We start from the raw sequence: 20,281 nt of genomic DNA, 5'->3' as shown, positions 1-20,281 counted from the left end.
AGTACTTTAACAATCACCAGACGAAGGTGACTCCCCTAGTTCTTGTCTTGTTGAGCAATTATTTCTGATTGGTGTAGAAAAGCTTTGTTATTTTTGATGTCTAAAAAAAATAAATAAAAAATTAAAAATATTTCCTCCATCATTCAGCCCACCAAAGCCTTACACATGAACGTGCCTCTACATTCAACAACATACAGCTGTTCCCTTCATCATATCTTGATATCTTTAGAGAAAATTTTTTCAAGACCTACGATGAAAAAATTACATTATATCCTTTGCAAAATACTCTCTTCAGATATTTGGTATGCTAAACAGACTCCGTACTTTCTTTGTACGTGCACAGTTGCTGACTTTGCACAGGAGTTCCATTCACTCCAGTGTAAAGCACTGCTCTAGAAGCATTGCTCTCACGTGTAAGGAGCTGACCACATACTGCTCTCATGAATAGGATAGATGCAACAGCTTTTCGTCTCATCAACTCCCCTTCTCTTACTGACTCCCTTCAGCCTCTCTCTTCACCTCATCACTGCATCTCTTTCACTATACTGTTGCCGTTTCAATATCCACAACACTCCTGAAATATCTGCTAATATCCCTCCCCGATTGAGGTGGGCATTAGCATCCGTCAAAGAACGCAGTCTCACTCTTTTGTGTATCCAGCTCTATGATGCAGGAGTTTACAGGTACCCTCAGTTCCTGGTGTGGGCAATAGGTCACTTCTGGCAATGTCTTCTTCATTCCATCTTACTTTGTCTAAAGGCACGATTCTTTTAAAATTAATAAGTTTATGCATCTTGAAATATCCCAATCTTGATTTAGGCTTTCTTTGACCTAGAAATTCTTGGAAGAGCAACGTTTTGGCAGGCTTTCAACCTTTTATACTTTCTTCTTTTTATTAGTAAGCCAGGTCGCACCAACTCCAACACTCCACACACCACCACCACCACTAAACGTATGGCACCAGACCATCATAGTCACATCACACCATTGTCAACATTACTCTCATGTCACGACCACCGTCACACTTAAGTCACTCCACCACACACATACCACACGACCATCACCATACTTACGTCACACGACCACCATCACAAGCATGTTTCACCACCATCATCACCACCACACTCACGTCACATCACCATCACAACCACCCCCACTTGTTTCACACCACTTCAGACCGCCACACCCACACTCATGTCACACCACCACATCCACAAGTCACACCACCTCATCCACACATATAACACCACCTTATCCACACTCGTCACATCACATCCACACTCATGTCACACCACCACATCCACACTCATGTCACACCATCACATCCACACTCGTCACACCACCACATCCACATTCATGTCACACAATCACATCCACACTCATGTCACACCACCACATCCACACTTATGTCACACCATCACATCCACACTCATGTTACACCACCACATCCACATTCATGTCACACAATCACATCCAAACTCATGTCACATCATCACATCCAAACTTACGTTACACCTCCACATCCATATTCACGTCACTCCACCACATCCACACTTATGCCATACCACCATATCCACGCTCGTCATATCACCACATCCACACTCATGTCACGCCACCAAATCTACACTCATGTCAGCACCACATCTACACTTATCACACCACCACATACACACAAATGTCACACTACCATACCCACTCATGCCACAGTACCACATCGATATTTATGTCATACCACCATATCCACTCATGTCATACCACCATATCCACTCATGTCATACTACCATATCCACATTCATGTCACAATACAACATCCATAATCTTGTCACACCACCACATCCACACTCATGTCACACCACCACATCCACACTCATGTCACACCACCACATTTACACTCATGTCACACCACCACCTCCACACTCATGTCATATCGCCACATTCACACTCATGTCATGTCACCAAATCCAAACTCATATCACCACATCCATACCCATATAATTTCACCACATCCACACTCATGTCACATCACCACATCCACATTCATGTCACCACCAAAACCACACTCATGTCACATTACCACCCCCACTCTGTCATATCACCATATCCACACTCATGTCATACCACCACATCTACACTCATGTCACCACCACATCCACACTCATGTCACACTACATCCACACTTATATCATACCACCACGTCCAATCATGTCACACGAAGATCCACACTCACGTCACATCACCACATCCACATTCATGTCACACCACCACATCCACCCGCACGTCATATCACATCATCCACACTCATGCCAGATCACCACATGCACACTCATGTCATACTACAACGTACAAATTCATGTCATTCTACCACATCCTCACTCATGTCATATCACCACATCCACACTCATATCATATCACCACATCCACACTCATGTCACACCACCACATCCACACTCATGTCACACTACCACATCCACACTCATGTCACACCACCACATCCACACTCATGTCATACCACCATATCCACATTCATGTCATACCACCACATCCACAATCATGTCATTCCACCACATCCACACTCATGTCATTCCACCACATCCACACTCATGTCATTCCACCACATCCACACTCATGTCATTCCACCACACCCAAATTCACGTTATTCTACCACATCCACACCCATGTCATACCACCACATGAACTCATGTCATATCTCCAAATCCCAACTCGTGTCATTCCACCATATGCACTCATGTCATACCACTACATCCACACTCGTCATACCACCACATCTACACTCATGTCATACTACATCCACACTCATGTCATACCACCACATCAGCACTCATGTCATACCACCACATCCGTAATATTACACTCATGTCATACCACCACATCAGCACTCATGTCATACATCAAATCCACACTCATGTCACACCACCACATCCACACTCACACAATACCACCACATCCACATTCATGTCATACCACCACATCCACACTCTTCATTCCACCACATCCACACTCTCCATTCCACCACATCCACTCGTCACACCTCAGCATCCACACTCATGTCATACCACCACATCCACACTCACCACCACATTACAGTCATCATCACACCACAGCACACAGCATAGACCAAACCACATCACACCACACTATCACACCACATTCATAACTACACCACATCACTCCACATTCATTATCACACCACATTCATTACCACACCACATTACACCACACTCATTACCACACTACATCACACCACACTCATTACCACACCACATCACACCACACTCATTATCACACCACATTCATTACCACACCACATCACACCACACTCATTATCACACCACATCACACCACACTCATTACCACACCACATCACAACACACTCATTATCACACCACATTACACCACACTCATTACCACACCACATCACACCATACTCATTATAACACCACATCACACCACTCATTATCACACCACATCACATTACACTCATCACACCACATCACGCCACTCTATCACATCACATCACACTCATTATCACACCACATCACACCACACTCATTATCACACCACATCACACCACACTCATTATCACACCACATCACACCACACTCATTATCACACCACATCACACCACATTCACAAAGCTGGGAATAGCGCCGCTACTATTTTAATAGCGATGGTGGTATCGCCATTACTTTTTTTAGCCAGTAGCGGAACTGAGAACGCCGCTACTTTTGGGCTGTACTCCGCGTTACCGCGCTCCTCGCTACTCACGCGACGAATACAGGTCCGGAGTTGGTGAGTACATACAGATATGCCGACGGTTTGGTTGTATTTATTAATGACGAAAAATAATACTTTCGTCAATTCTGTCAATTAATGATGTTTGTTCTACATTACGTCAGTTATTTATTAATTATTATTAATTAGTAATGTTCAATAATTAGACAGGAATTTGCTAGTTAATTATCGATCATTTAAAATAAGTAACTAGCAGCTTGGCCAGCAGCACGGGGACGGAGTGCGAGCCAGACTACCCAGTCTCAGTTTATTCTGCCGTGGTCAGCAGACTGCGCTTTTTCGAAATTTCTTTGCCCTTCAATTCCTATTATGGAACCTGACCTCTGTACTGACCAGAATATTGAACTTGCAATTTGCGCCTTTGCTTCGCACACACACACACACACACACACACACACACACACACACACACACACACACACACACACACACCTTTAACTAACCCCGTCTCTAACTCCCGCCCTCTCCCTCACTCACTCAGACTACTGCTTACTACGTTATTACTTCGTAACAGTATGTTACTTTCAGTTTAAAGTAATGGAAAAAAAAATGCTATTGTATAAATAGCCTTTAAAAGAAAGCCCCAGTTCATTTTTACTTTCGTTTTTCGTACATATCTTAAATAGGTATCACTGAAAATATAATAAATCTATATAATATGTATCAATGGTAGGTCACATTTCTTTTGCCTTTTATTTACGTATGTTACTTTCAGTAGGTATACTAGGTAACAATGTAAAAGAACATTTGTTACATTATACAGTAAATAGCTTTTTCCTGCACCTTCGGCTCTAAGCTTCATTAAAGTGACACCGACATGTATATGATGTTTTTATTTTTTTCAGTATAAATATATACTGACATTACTGGTACATAACATAACCACCCAGATTGACTAATATCAAAACAGTATTTTAGTATATTGCTATATCACAGATTTTGTTAACTTTTCCTTCGTGTACCTTTTTCTTATCTAAAGTAGAGGGAGCGGGAGAGCCGCTACATTTCGTGTCAAGTAGCGAAACCGGTAACGCCACTACTTTTTCGAGCTAGTAACGGGAATGGGAGCGCCGCTACATTTTATTAGTAGCGTTCCCAGCACTGCACATTCATAACCACACCACACACATTATCACGCCTCATCACACCGCACTCATTATCACGCCACATCACACACCCCATTCATTACCACACAACATCACACTAGATTCATTACAACACCACATCACACCACATTCATTACCACAAAACATTCATTACCACACCACATCACACCACATTCATTGCCACACCACATCACACCACACTCATTACCACACAACATCACACTAGATTCATTACAACACCACATCACACCACATTCATTACCACAAAACATTCATTACCACACCACATCACACCACATTCATTGCCACACCACATTCATTACCACACCACATCACACCACATTCATTACCACACAACATTCATTACCACACCACATCACACCACATTCATTGCCACACCACATTCATTACCACACCACATCACACCACATTCATTGCCACACCACATTCATTACCACACCACATCACACCACATTCATTACCACCAGTGTTGCCAACCTTAGGGGCATGTCTCCAAACCTAAGGACTCACTTTCAATGGCGAATGGAGGTTGGGACGCCCAGGCAAAATCCTTAAAAACCTAAGGCTTCTCAACAACATTCACTGACAGTGTATTTTTTTGTTGGAAAAGTAGCAAAAAAAAAAAAAAAAAAAAAAAAAAAATCGTGTACTTTATGCAGTTGTAAAGTCCCTCCTTCACTTGTTCGTTTTCTTCGATGAAAATACAAGAAAACTCCATATCTCAGGCTCTCAGCTGTGTAGGCGTGACTCAGAGTCACGGCCAGGGTGGGAGGATTTCCCAGCATATTTTAGTACTGATGAACGTAACCTGCTTCTTATGAAATGCTGTGCAGAACTATGGTTCCATTTTTCCAAACTAAGGAATTATTCAGATCAGTATGTTTTAGGAACCTTGCCTCTCTAGAAAAGCTCATCCTAACTTTGTCACATTCCAGTGCAGAAACTGAGAGGATCTTTCTAACGGCAGACACAAAGATAAAAAAGAGGAATGGGGTGGGACCTAAGTTATTAGATTTCTTACTATCTATCAGTTCTAATATGAAATCCAAAGACAATGAGTGTCCTGAGTTTGCAAAGGCTACTGAATAGAAGCACTTGGCACTTCATAACCAAAAAATGTATGATCACAAAGAGTTAAGTGTTACTGTTTTCTTTCGATTCAGGCCTTAAGTTAGTTGTACTGCTGTGCTGATGAATGAAATCTGATCATGAAATGCTGGAAGTGTTACAATCTGTTTCATCGGACCTGTGCATAAATATCCACATCCAATATCGTGGCAGGAAATATGGCATTGCTCTATTTCTTTACTATTCCTCTTTCATACCATAGTTATATACCTTGTATTTTCATCTTCTCATGATCATCATGAATAATTAAAGGAACTACCTTGGCAACAAAACATATTATCAAGTTAACTATACTGAAAACAAGCTATGTTAATTTTATATTTTCCTATTTATTTATAAGAAGGATATTGAAAATGGGTGCACACTGAAACAAATAACTTACCTTTCTGTAATAAAATTAAATAAATATCATTGCGTTCATTATTTGGTTTTCCTTTCTCCGTGGAGCTTATTAATCACATAAGAGACAAAATATGTGCATTTCTTGTTGAATAATAAGTTTAATTCGTGCAGTGACAGGCGTAGGGACTTTGTACGTACGGACACGTAGGGACTTCTTATGATTTCTGTAGAGATATTTGGACCAAAAATGAATTTTCGGGTTGGCAACACTGATTACCACACCACATCACACCACACTCATTATCTCACCACACTCATTAACACACCACATTATACTCGACAACACACGACACTAAACTCACCTCCACACCTCACCACAGCACTTTACTATAATTCCACATTAAATACTACACCGCATTCGCTGCACAGCACACGAAAGCATAAAACAATACACCACACCACACCACTACACACCACACCACTCCACTACGCACCACACCACTCCACACTACACCACACCACTCCACTACACACCACACTACTCCACACCACACCACACTACTCCACTACACACCACACCACTCCACACCACACCACACTCACCAGAACACCACACTGATCACCACACCATAACACATCCTACCACACTCGTCTGCACACCACACCATAACACAACATCCTACCACACTCGTCAGCACACCACACCATAACACAACATCCTACCACACTCGTCAGCACACCACACCATAACACAACATCCTACCACACTCGTCTGCACACCACACCATAACACAACATCCTACCACACTCGTCAGCACACCACATCACGCTTTGATCATGCACTTAAGATCTACTCGTATGTAGCTTTTTAAACCAGCACACGCAGCGCGAGGGAGTTATGTATTTGATCCGGTTTGTCTGTCTGTTCTCTTCTTTTTGTCATTTGGTAACATAGGAAAATATACCGACTGGAAGTGCACAAAATCTGGCATAACGATTTAGGACCAGCAGAGGAATAGGTAATGAATTTTGGTTGAAAAGGGCAATAGGTTAAACAAGGTCAATTCAGATGGTTCTGATCAGATTTTGATAAAACTTGCAGAAAGGTTGAGGGATGGTAAAGGTTGACGCTATTCTATTTTGAGAGAACAAGCAGCCAAAGGAAAAGGTCACATGTCAAGATCAGTGGTTCAACCTTTTACCTCAAACACGCCTGATTTGTCTTGGATCAAACTTGGTGGAAGGGTTTAAGGTTAGGTGATGATGAAATTCCAGAGCACTATGTTAAAATAGCAAAAGGTCAAGGTCACATGACAAAGTGAACTTGAACACTTCTGATATAACTTGAGCCAAGGTTGGAATGGGTTAGGGTCAGACATGGAAGATCTGATTCGATTTAAGAGCGACCAGTCAAAGAGGTGATAAGCACAGGGTATGGTCAAAGGCTGAGCCATACAAGTTCTTCCACAGTACCAGTGGATGCCTGTTTGTCCAAAAATGCTGCCCACCAGTTCTGAGGCACAGTGACAAAGCAAGCTATAAACCGTATATCACAAATGGGGAAGGTGCTTCATTTCATAACGTCTACACGATCATTTTCCAACAGCTTTTTATTACCATACTCCAAAATCGCAGGTCCCCAACGATCCTGTGGACATGCCGTTAGACCAATTGTACAGCATGGTTGCTGCATTTTCTGAGTGCTTCTTGTCATGAATGTGCCAGTGTGATCGTTTTCACAGGAAAAAAATAATGGAAGGCCTGAAAAAAGCTATACGTTCTAAGAAATGCTAAGCACTTGTACACCAATATTTTCATTTCAGATTAATATACTAACACACAGTTAAGAAGGAAAGATACTGAGAAAACATTTCAAAAGGTTATTATCTGAGTGCATGTAGACCTGTAAATACCGGTTAACTCCTGCATTCGATATCAAGACACAAATAAAATTAGAATGTTTAGAGAGACTGCTGCTGCATGTCTGCCACACAGACAAAAACATGCAGGAGGAGTGTTCAGAAGAAAAGCGTCCTTGATAATATCCATTATAAAGACAGCGAGGTAACACCACAAGGAGGGGGACGGATGGACAGACAGACAGACAGACAGACAGAGACTGAGAAGAAGGTAGTCAGTGGGACGAAAAACCTTTGACTCATTTTGTAGAAACAAAAAGCCTACGTGATAACCCCTCTCCCAACACCTCAGAAAAGTGCACCACACGAAGGTGTATGAAGCCCCCATATACAGTAGACTAAGCAGCTGACTGGGGTACTTGAAGACTGCAAGCAAGGAAAGTTATCTTAACAACATATAACGAGAGATAAGGTGACTGTGAAGACATTGAGAAAAGATGAATGCCTATGCTGAGCACTGTCGACTCCAAGAAGACAGTCATTCAGAAGACAAAGCTGAGATAACACTGTAAAATGTAATTGAAGGACTGAGTTTTTAAGTCCATCTGAAATATCAAGGTTCTTTCATCTCCAGTCAGAAGTAAATATACATACAAGTACCTCTCGATTTACACGAGTTTTACCCCTAACCGCTGGGTGTCAGTCGAAACTGTAAAAAAATCAGTGGAGTGGCGGCGCCGGGTGTCGATAGGAACCTCACTTGTTTTCCTGGCATAGTCTGAAGTGGCCGCCACTTTATCTCGTCACCAAAAACTCGGAGGAGACACCCACCACCCTGCTCAACTATACCTCAATCGTTTCTGTGACTTTGCTAGGTTTAGGACGATCTTTTCTCAGCCTTTCTCGTCCTTCGTTCCCGCCGCACGTGGGCTTTTGCCTCATGCACCCCTGACAAGCCACTTTCCAAGGATACTAGGAAAGAACTCAGTGATAGTGCCATAGGGTGCGCCTTGGACACCACTGTGCCCAGTTTATCTAGTAATGAAGAAGTTATCACGTTGAGAGCAAAGGCCAAGGGCAGGCGCATGAACACATCCAATTTTTCGCGGCGAAAATTAATCCTGTTCCTTATGTCATTACTCATCAACGCAACGACCTAGAGACCTGGTGATACACTCATTCGCAAGAAGATTTGGTGAATATTATGGTCTTTAACTCATTTCTCTAACTGCTATAGTTTCTGAGATTAGAATTTAGGTTAGAAGTACAGCAATGTTTTTTTCTTTTTCCGTACTGAGGTGAAGCGCGAGCATATTTTAGCCCAGCATTTATGGGTTAAATTACACGTTTTTAAATAAAACGATGTAAAAAATCAGTCTTTTTGTTTACAGTACACATTTTTCTTAAAATAACATGATTTAAGAATAATGGAATTCGCACCATGGGGCATTTCATTTTTCTTTGCTGGAGGAGAATGACCCCAATGTGCAGAAAAGTTCTACTGTTTCCCATAAGGTGCTACCATAGCTTAGATGCTACAGTGAGATGTTGAGGGAAAAATAGATGAAAACCACCCAGACCACCATGCTAAACTTCTTTAAGAAGTGGAAGCCAGAGTCAGCCGCCAGACACGAGTCAGTACAGGAGACGGATTCGGACGAGTTGTTGTGATGTGAGCTGCCTGTGTCTCTCGTCTCTATCTGTACAGTGTTTGTACATAATTCATGTGAAATTAAAGTATGGAATTATGGTATAACTGTATTTTATTTACCATACAGTACTCTAGAAAGTTCACAGTTCCTAAATCATTCACTTAACAAGTATATATTCTTATGGCAAAATTACCTTTAAATTGCACGAATTTCAAATCACATGACTTCATCTGGAACACATTACTCGCATAAATCAAGAAGTACATGTATCATAACCTAACTGTACTACAGCCTTGTCACATGAGCACTGTATTAACTGCCGCAATAAATGCCATAAGAACATTGTGGAAAACTGTATGGTGAAATCATCAGGGCAAGTGGATGAGACCAGGTGTACAGAGAGATATTTTATTAATAACAAAAAAACAGATGTAACAACACTTTACTCTTTGTGTGTGTGTGTGTGTGTGTGTGTGCTTCTTGGCTATGCTATAATTTTGAGAATTTCAATTACTTAGTTTCATCAAAGTAGGCCAATTTTTTTGATTACAGATATAATAGAATGTCACAGGCCAAGACAAAAAGGTACGACACAGAAAAAGAAGTGATGACGTGGGATAAAGAAATGTTGATTTGGAGTAAAAAAGCAAGAGGATACCATGAACAGGAAAGAAAAAACGATAAACATGGCAGAATAGGAGGAAATACATTATACAGTAGCTGAAGGCAGAAAGTTGTGAGATGTCTGCTGATTAAGAAAGAAGGAAATTTGAAGTAAGAAAGAAATAAAACTTAGAACATGATATAAATATCTCACTTGGAAGAAGTGTCGAGGATGTGCAGGGAGCCAAGGTAGAAGCTGGAGTTGCTCCACCATCCACACGCTGGAGTTTGCTCCCTCTCCATCTTTCTGCATCACACACAACCTGCCATACATTATCAATTAACGTCTCACTCATATATGTTGCCCCAGTTTCCTTACCCCTTCCATATTTTTTTAATAAATCAGTGTCCAGGTGCTTTAATCTCCTATAGTCCTTCCAAAATATCGAGATCGTTTAGGCGTTGTCCCCCACGGGAATTCCCCTACGTGCGACGTTGCCGCAGTTTCTACTGGGCTAATTATCGGATCAGAGACAAACCTCAAGGGACAACCCTCACTCCCAGCTCATTATCTCCCTCCCTCTCTCTCTCTCTTTCTCTCTGCATATAAAATCAACATTTTATGGAGATTTATTTCTATAAAAAGTCTTTACGACTTTATGAATTATAATAATTTGAGAAAAAGCCTCCTGACTCTGTCTCTCTGTCTCTCTCTCTTTCTCTCTCTCTCTCTCTCTGCATATGAAATCTACATTTTATGGAGATTTAATGCTATATAAAGTCAAGACCGTTTTACGAATTATCATAATTTGAGGGCGAGTAGGACGGGTAAGAGCTTTCATCTTTGATGGCGGTCAGAGAGGGAATGACCTGCGGACTGATACCTGACCTACCCTCACTGACTCACCTACAAGCATGACAAACTGGAAAGCAACGTTGCCAAATGTTGAGGTATTTATAGTCATTGTTATTATAAAAAAAAATAGGCATTTTCTTACATTATATAGCCTTATTATATATATATATATATATATATATATATATATATATATATATATATATATATATATATATATATATATAGTAGTTACATCTTCAAATTGTGTAGCCACTAAAGTGAAAGTCATGCGGTAAGGTATGTGTAATATAAACTAGATCTGAAGACCCAAAGGTAACTTTTTGTGTAACATCAACAAGGGAGACAAGGTGTCGAAGAACGCATGTGTCTGCTACTGTTTCTTACTATGACCTTGGCCTCATTGGGGAGATTTGAACTTAATTTTATATCAGCAACGGCCCATGCCAGGAAACATAACCTGGACCCTTCAAATTCCTTGCACATTCTCTGGTTCTCCTGGAATTGTTGCAAGAAACTAAAGCCAGAATAATAATACCAGTGAAAACAATAGTCTCCATGGTTAGTGGGTGGAAACTAAAACAGCTAAAATAACAGTCTCCACCTACTGTGTAGGCGGAGACTAACTAGAACTCTGTAACTGTCCTGCAGACAGTCACTAGTTTCCACCTACTGTTTCTTACAGTGACCTTGGCCCCACTAGGGAGATTTGAATTTTTTTTCTATCAACAATGACCCATACCAGGACACATAACCTGGACCATTCAGATTCCTTGTGCGGATCATATTGAAATCTCCAGTAGACACGATCAACTTATCTCGTTCACAATATAATACTGATATGGCTTTTTCTGACATGACCTTCCACTGCAAGTAAAAGATTTGGATTTTTTTTGCTATCAGAAATGGCACATGACAGGACACATAACCTAGGCCCTTCAGATTCCTCGCACTCTCCGGTTCTCCTGAAATCATTGTGAGACTGAGGCAAGAATACTAATGTCAGAGAGAACAACAGTCTCCACCTATGTAATAGGTGGACACTAATAATGAATAGCAGGTTTATCCAGCATTGCCCGGTAAAACCCACTCATTATGCATAGTACCATTGTCAGGGACCCAGGATGGTCAATCCCCCTGAGGGAGAAGATCACTGGGGTCCCACTTTATCAAATGAACTTATGCTCCTCCTCGGGTCCATTTCCCCAGGGATATATTCCCATGGTAATATTCCTACCATCAACCTATTTTCCCACTGTACACCCATCCACCCCCCTCTGCCCACCCAACCCACTCAGCCCACCTTACCAATCCCTCCATCCATCCAACCTATTGTAAAAATTAAAGAAAAAATCTATGGCAACTGGCTACCACATTGACTTAACTATTTCTAATTAGTCCTAATCATGACCATAAAGGGTGCCACTTTGGTAACTGTGAAGTACACATCTAAATTCGTTGTACAAAGTTACACCTGTTAGAGCTGTGTAGAGACTTCTACATGCAGCTCCCTCAATTTTCATAGCGGACAGATGGGCGGACATACAGACAGATAGATAGACATAGAAGATAATAATAATAATAATAATAATAATAACTAGGACTCTGCAACTGTCTTACAGACAGTCACTAGTCTCCACCTACTGTTTCTTAGTGACTCTGACCCCACTGGGGAGATTTTAATTTTTTTCTATCAAAAATGGCCTGTTCTGAGACACATAACCTGGGCCATTCAGATTCCTTGCACAGATCATACTGAAATCTCCAGTAGACACGACAACTTATCTCGTTCACAACATAATACTGATATGACTCTTTATGACATGCCCTTCCACTGCATGTAAAGGATTTGGATTTTTCTACCAGCAATAGCCCACGCCAGGACACATAACCTGGGCCTCCAGATTCCTCGCGCAGTCTCTGATTCTCCTGGAATCGTTGTGGGACCCTGAAGCGGGAATAATAATGATACCAGCAAAAACAACTGTCTTCACCTATGTAATAGGTGGAGACTACGGCCTACTACTACTACTACTACTACTGCTAATAATAATAATGATAATAATAATAATAATAATAATAATAATAGTAGCAGTAGTAGTAGTAGTAGTTTATGTGTCTGACAGCTATAAAACTCACCTGGTGTTCTCTTGCTGGAGGTGAGGCAAGAGAGGGTAGGTGTGCTGAGGCCGACTGGAGGTGAGAAGGTGTTCACCCAGTTCCTCAAGTTCTCCTCCTTTACGCTCACTATACACCTCCACCATCGCCTCCTGCCCGCTGCTGCCCTCACAGCCGCCCGATACCATGTTTATGGTAACAACGCCAACATTTCTGGACAATAAATACACAACTACAGGAAACTGTACACCTTATGTCAATACACCTGTTCATGTTTTACGATTCAAACCTTTAGCAGACATTGATAAACTAATAAAAAACAATAAAATGGTTTGGAATCTCCCTGCGTCAGGATGGAAACCTAAACGTCAACACGAATTAGTGACGGTGACTGTCCAGTGAATATATATATATATTGTTACGGAACAGAGAGAGATAATGAACACTTCAAGTGAGAATACTAAAATCACTACTGTCCCGCAAAAGTTCCAGGTTCAAAACAAAAGAGTTAGGTAAAATTACAAGTTAAAGTTTAATGCACAAACTAACAACTAAACATTCAGGACTCATAAGGATAATGTAATGGCAAAAAAGGTTACATATATGGTTAACTGCAATAGCCTATATTAACACGAATTTAGCAAGAGCCCTGAATTTAAGTTAACCCTGATAAAATGAGAAAACCGGATAATGCTCAGTTAAAGCAAGATATAATATTCTTACAGATACAAAATATTACTAATACTGGCTGACAGTATGGAACCAACATGAATCACAAACACCTCACCAGGCTTACGAATTAACGCCTGAGGCTATACAGTACAAAAAAAATGGTAATAACACTTATACTCAAATTATACAGCAGCTAGATGGCTGAAGACTTCCTGAGGACTCACAAAAATAATAATATACTGTACAGGGGAGGACAGAGATGTGAACAGAATGAGGAGTAGATCTAAGTGGCAACTAATGCAGAGACTAAGCTCATTATATAGGGGACCGGCAGAGCTTGATTCAACTTGTAAGAAGGACGCACAAATGAAGGCATAGAGGACGAAGAGTTAACAATCCTGCTCTGAACAACAGAAAGAACGACTTACTCTACTATAAGGGGGAGAAGGGGGGAGTGAGGTAGAACACGCAAGCCTGGTCACTATGGAAGCCACGTGGCGAATCGTGAACAAACATGCAGCATACTGTACATTAGGATCATACAAAGGATGATGCAATTATGAACCAAACTGTATCATAAGTTAGAATTATACAAGGGATGATGAAATCTTAGGCTATGTAACACCTCCCCACAAAGAAAAAGAAATTTACAAAGGAAATTTCTTATTACTCTAAAACAATCTGTCTAAAGTCTAGATAAGCAATCTGCAATAACATTTTCTTTCCCCTTGACATGTTGTATGTCTAATGAATACTCCTGAAGAAGTAGACTCCATCTTGTCAATCTCTGATTTTTATCTTTAAACTTACTAAGGAATTTCAATGGGTTATGATCGGTATAAATGACTATGGGGTCAAAACCAGAACACAAATAAAATGAAAAATGCTGTAAGCCCAAAATCAAGGCTCTTCCTAAATAGTTGAGTAGTTCTTTTCAGGTGGAGTGAACTTCTTACTGTAATAAGATACAAGGTGTTCAATACCCTGATCACCCTCTTGCAGCAAAACAGCCCCAGCTCCTATATCACTTGCGTCAACAGCCATCTTAAAAGGCTTAGCAAAATTTGGAGTAGCGAGCACTGGCTGACTTAATAGGATAGCTTTAAGTTTACTGAAAGAGGATTCACAGTTATCGGTCCAGACAAATTTAACTCCTTTTTCAGTAGGTCTGTAAGTGGTGATACAAGAAATGAAAAGTTAAGAACAAATCTCCTGTAATAACCTACCATTCCCAAAAATCTTTGTTGCTCTTTCCTACTTTTAGGTCTGAGAAGATCACTTATAACCTGAACCTTAGCTCCTGGTGGTGCAACGTATCCATTACCAATTACGTACCCAAGGTACTGAACTTTAACTTGACCAAACTCACACTTTGATAAATTAGCTACAAGATTAGCCTGAAAAAAACGCTCAAGAAATTTACTGACAAGGCGTAGGTGATCTTTCCAGTTGTCACTGAAGATTAATACGTCATCAATATAAACAACACACCCTGCCAAACCCTCTGTTACAACATTCATGAGCTTCTGAAAAGTGGCTGGTGCATTCTTCATACCATATGGCATTACAGAACATGCAAAAGTCTTTCCTAGTGTTAAAAAACATGAGATCTCCCTAGCACGTTCAGTCATAGGTACTTGCCAGTATCCCTTTAACAAATCAAACTTACTTATGTACCTAGCCTTTCCGATCTTGTCTATGCAATCTTGCACACGAGGGAGAGGGTAAGTGTCGGTTTGGTTATCTGATTAACACGTCTGTAGTCGATGCAAAGCCACTGTGACCCACCTGGCGTAGGGACTAGAGTGACAGGAGAACTCCACTCGCTCTGACAGGGCTCAATCATCTTGTGGTCCAACAGGTAGCCAAGCCCCTTCTGGATGACAGGAACTTTCACTGGATTCACACGGTAAGGAGGCAGTTTAATTGGCTTTGCGTCTCCAACATCGACATCATGCATCAACACAGTGGTTCTTCCTGGAGTGGCACGGAACACTTGCGGGTACTCCTGCAGTAATGCCAAAAACTCCTGCCTTTCCTCGGGAGCTAGATGAAAAAGCTTAGTCTGGAGATCATTCATGATATCAGGATTCTTCCCCAAACTATCACTCAGGCTCATACTGCATGGGAGAGCTTCACTTGCAGACGCGGGTGGAACAGCTACAGTGCAGACTGGGTTATTATCGTCCCGCCTGTGATATAACTTTAGCATGTTGATGTGACAAAGTTGCTTGTTCTTTCTATGATCTGGTGTGGCGATGACATAGTTGACATCACTGAGTTTCTTCTCCACAAAATAAGGACCACTAAACATGGCTTGAAGAGGTTGCCCGTGCACTGGTAGCAAAATCAAAACCTGATCTGGCTGAAAGTGGCATAACCTGGACTTCTTATCATACCAAGTCTTCATCTTCTCCTGAGCAGCTCCTAAATTCTCTCTCGCCAGCTGTAAAGCAGTGGACAGCCGTTCTTTGAACTTCATCACATACTCCAGGAGGTTGACGTCATCTTCCTCCGACAGCCAGCATTTCTTGAGTAGCTTAACCCGCCCCGTCCCGTCGACGTATGGGTACGTTGCATCGATTTGCATTTGCCAGTCCCGGCGACGTACTGGTACATCGTGCAATTGCAAGGTCCCTAATTTGCACAATTTTCAATTTTCGCCCATGATTTTTCGTATGTATACACGGGACACCTTCCTCTATTCCTCTACAAGATGCCAAGCAGGGATAATGCCTTACACCGCATAACCTCCCCCCTCCCCCCCTCACGCCCCATTGTCTCAGCAATTCACCTGTTACCAGTGACCTGGCCAATAAAGACATTCAGGGCCACAGTGATTCCCCAATCGATGACAATGTGGAGGACAAGGTTTACATAGCATTACAGGAAGAAACAGTCAGAAATGATGATCAGGTAATGTGGGAAAAAAAAGGTCATGAATGGTGATTAGTTAGTGAGTGAAACAATGCTTATAATGCCTATATTACTGCTTGAAAACCAATATACTCTCATACTACATATAAATTCGTACCAAGTAAATAAATAAATACCGTTTATGAGTGGATAAAATAGTTACCCTCCCACAGAACTCGTTTTCTTTGGTGTCAGCATATTAGAAAACCCAGTCAGGTAAGGAGGAACTCCTACCTGGAATGAGTATTTTAAACCTCAGTTGAGCGATTTCTCAATGAATTTTCGATGTTTCTCACCAAAAGCAAAGGATTTGGCCAAAAAAAAAAATTTTCGAAAATACCTCGGGACTGGGGGATGTCGGAGGTGCGGAAAACCTCAGGACGTGACGGGTTAAGGGGTCCTCTTACTTCATGGCCAAACAGTAGTTCAAAGGGTGAGAAGCCCAGTGATTCATTTGGAGATTCTCTTGCGGCAAATACAACGAATGGAAGACCTTTATCCCAATCTTTCTGATGTTCCAAACAGTATTTCCTGAGCATCGATTTGAGTGTTTGATGATATCTCTCCAATGCTCCTTGGGTCTGGGGATGGTAAGCTGAAGACGTGATCTGGGTGATGCCCAACTCTTTCAGAGACTGCTTGAAAACATTGGAGATGAAATTACTTCCCCGGTCTGACTGTACACCCGAAAGCACTAATCTCTCCCCCCTGATAGCCGGAGTCACGGCCAGTGAGCGACCAGGCGATCGAACATCCCACAACTACAGCCCCTCCCCCAACTTTGTGAAAGCTTTGTTGGATAGATATAGAACGGCTAAAGGTGGTGATGTTATAGTGTGTCGTGATCGTTTTTATACACAATCAGAACCAGTAGGGATAAGAATATAAAGGCATTTAGTGTGTAATACTCTGTAGTTATCCAGAACATATGAGAAAGGACCGAAAATGAAAGAAGACCTACGATGTTGTAAGTGAAATTGTGTATATACTTACGTCCTCTATTATACTGTAACAAATAAGTATAGTATAGTGAACAGTATCTGTTGAAAGATATGATGTCTTTTCTCATAAATTCTCACTCCCACCTCCACTATACATTCTCACTCCCACCTCCACCACCCTTCAATCTGGGCTGCTGTCTCCACCTAAAGCCTCTCATACCCTATCGTCCCCCACTCCAACCCATTGTTAACCAACATAAACGGAGATAATGATGATATAATCCGTCAGGTGTTGATCATATTTTATCATACACCTCTGCATGAAACACCAACAAATAAATAACACAATACTCGGTATACCTGCCAACTATTTCTTCCTGTTGTAAGGTGTTACGTGACATACGCATTGCAAGTTGAACCTTGTGTTACAAGGACATACGTTAACACAGGTTGTGTGGTTTTGGACGTCCATTAATTCATATGAGGGAGGCAATTTAAGCCTTACATTATCAAAACGGAAGGATTATCTTCCTGTCATTATTAGATGAACGAAAAGAATCTGGGATCGGCTCTGACGAACCACAAACTCCCTGTTTGAACGAAAATATTCCGACCTCTTGTCACAACAGTGACACAATGTCATTATTTATACGACTGGATGTGGGTCAGTCGTATACATAATGACATTGTGTCACTGTTGTGCCAAGATGTCGGTATATTTTCGTTAAAGCAGAGAGCTTGTGGTTCGTCAGAGCCGATCCCTGATTCATTTCCTTCATCCTGTAACGACAGGAACATAAACCTTACGTGATTAGAATGTAAGGCTTAAATTGTCACGTTCATATGAATTAATGGACTTCCAAAACTACACAACCCGTATTAACGATAAACAAGCGTATGTCCTTGTAACACATGGTCCAACTTGCAGTTCGTTTGTCATGTAACACCTTACATCAGGATGAAATAGTTGGCATGTATACCGGAGTATTGTATGTTATTGATTTGTTGGTGTTTAATACAAAGGCGTATGATAATATCAATATGATCAATAACTGACTTTTCATCATTATCTTTGCTTATGTTGGTTAATAATGGGTGGGAGTGGGCTACCAGAGGGAACGAGAGGCATTTGGTGGAGACAGCAACCCTGAGAGAAGAATGGTGGGGGTGGGAGCGAGAATGTATGAGAAACGGCATCATATCTTTCATCAGGTACTGTTCACTATACTATACTTATTTGTAACATTATACTATAGTATGTAAATATATAGACAATTTCACATAAAACATCGTAGGTCTTCTTTCATTGTCGTGCCTTTCTCATATGTTGTGGATAACTGCACAGTATTACACATTAAATGCCTTTATATTCTTATCCCTACTTTTTTTTTTTATTTTTTTTTTATGTGTCCGACTCTGGGCAAAGGCTTCAGGGCCTATATCTTGGGGGCAGTAGCCTATCCCAAGGCCCAGTAGTCCTCCTACACCTCCACATGTCACCACTTCGGCGCTAACACCCACCGTCCATATCGAATACATGCTAGGGCTGTCTCATACAGGACTGGTGTATTGGTATTAGCGGGGGTATTTTTACGACATGTCGGCGGGTCATCTGGTAGATCAGGAAAGTCTGCTTTTTAATGAAATTCAAATCCTTAAACTGTCCCCTGCTCCAGCCAGGATTCGAACCTGGGTCCATCAGGACTGCAAGCCGCCTCTCTACCGATTCAGCCACCGCCTCCCCCATGAATTACTTCCCCGGTTACTGGTTCTGATTGTGTATAAAAATTACCATGACACACTATAACATCACCACCTTTAGCCGTTCCACATCTATCCACCAAAGCTTTCACGAAGTTGAGGGAGGGGCGGTAGTTATGGGGTGTTCGATTGCTTGGTCGCTCACTGGCCGCGACTCCGGCTACCAGGGGGGAGAGATTAGTGCTTTCGGGTGTACCTCCTTGGGCACACCAAACTTTTATTTTTTTATTTTTTTTCTTTATGCGAGGAAGAAGGAACCAAAGACCATGAGCTCGCATAACAGTTCCCTCCAAGAGAAAAACAAAATACAATAGAGAGCCAAATTCAAGATCCAATCATTTTGAGATGCCTGGACACACTGCGTTTGAAAGACTGGAGATCACAGGCAGCAGGAAATACAGACAGAGGGAGACAGTTCCAGAGCTGACCTGTTGCATAAATGAAAGACTGGGAGTAACGGTTAACTCTTGCATTAGAGAGTTGGACAGAAAAG

This window comes from Coenobita brevimanus, chromosome 101 (assembly GCF_032717465.1).
Source record: "Coenobita brevimanus isolate Jiangsu-jjx chromosome 101, ASM3271746v2, whole genome shotgun sequence".
NCBI classification, from domain to species: domain Eukaryota; kingdom Metazoa; phylum Arthropoda; class Malacostraca; order Decapoda; family Coenobitidae; genus Coenobita; species Coenobita brevimanus.
Note: the sequence above shows the minus strand (reverse complement) of the source record.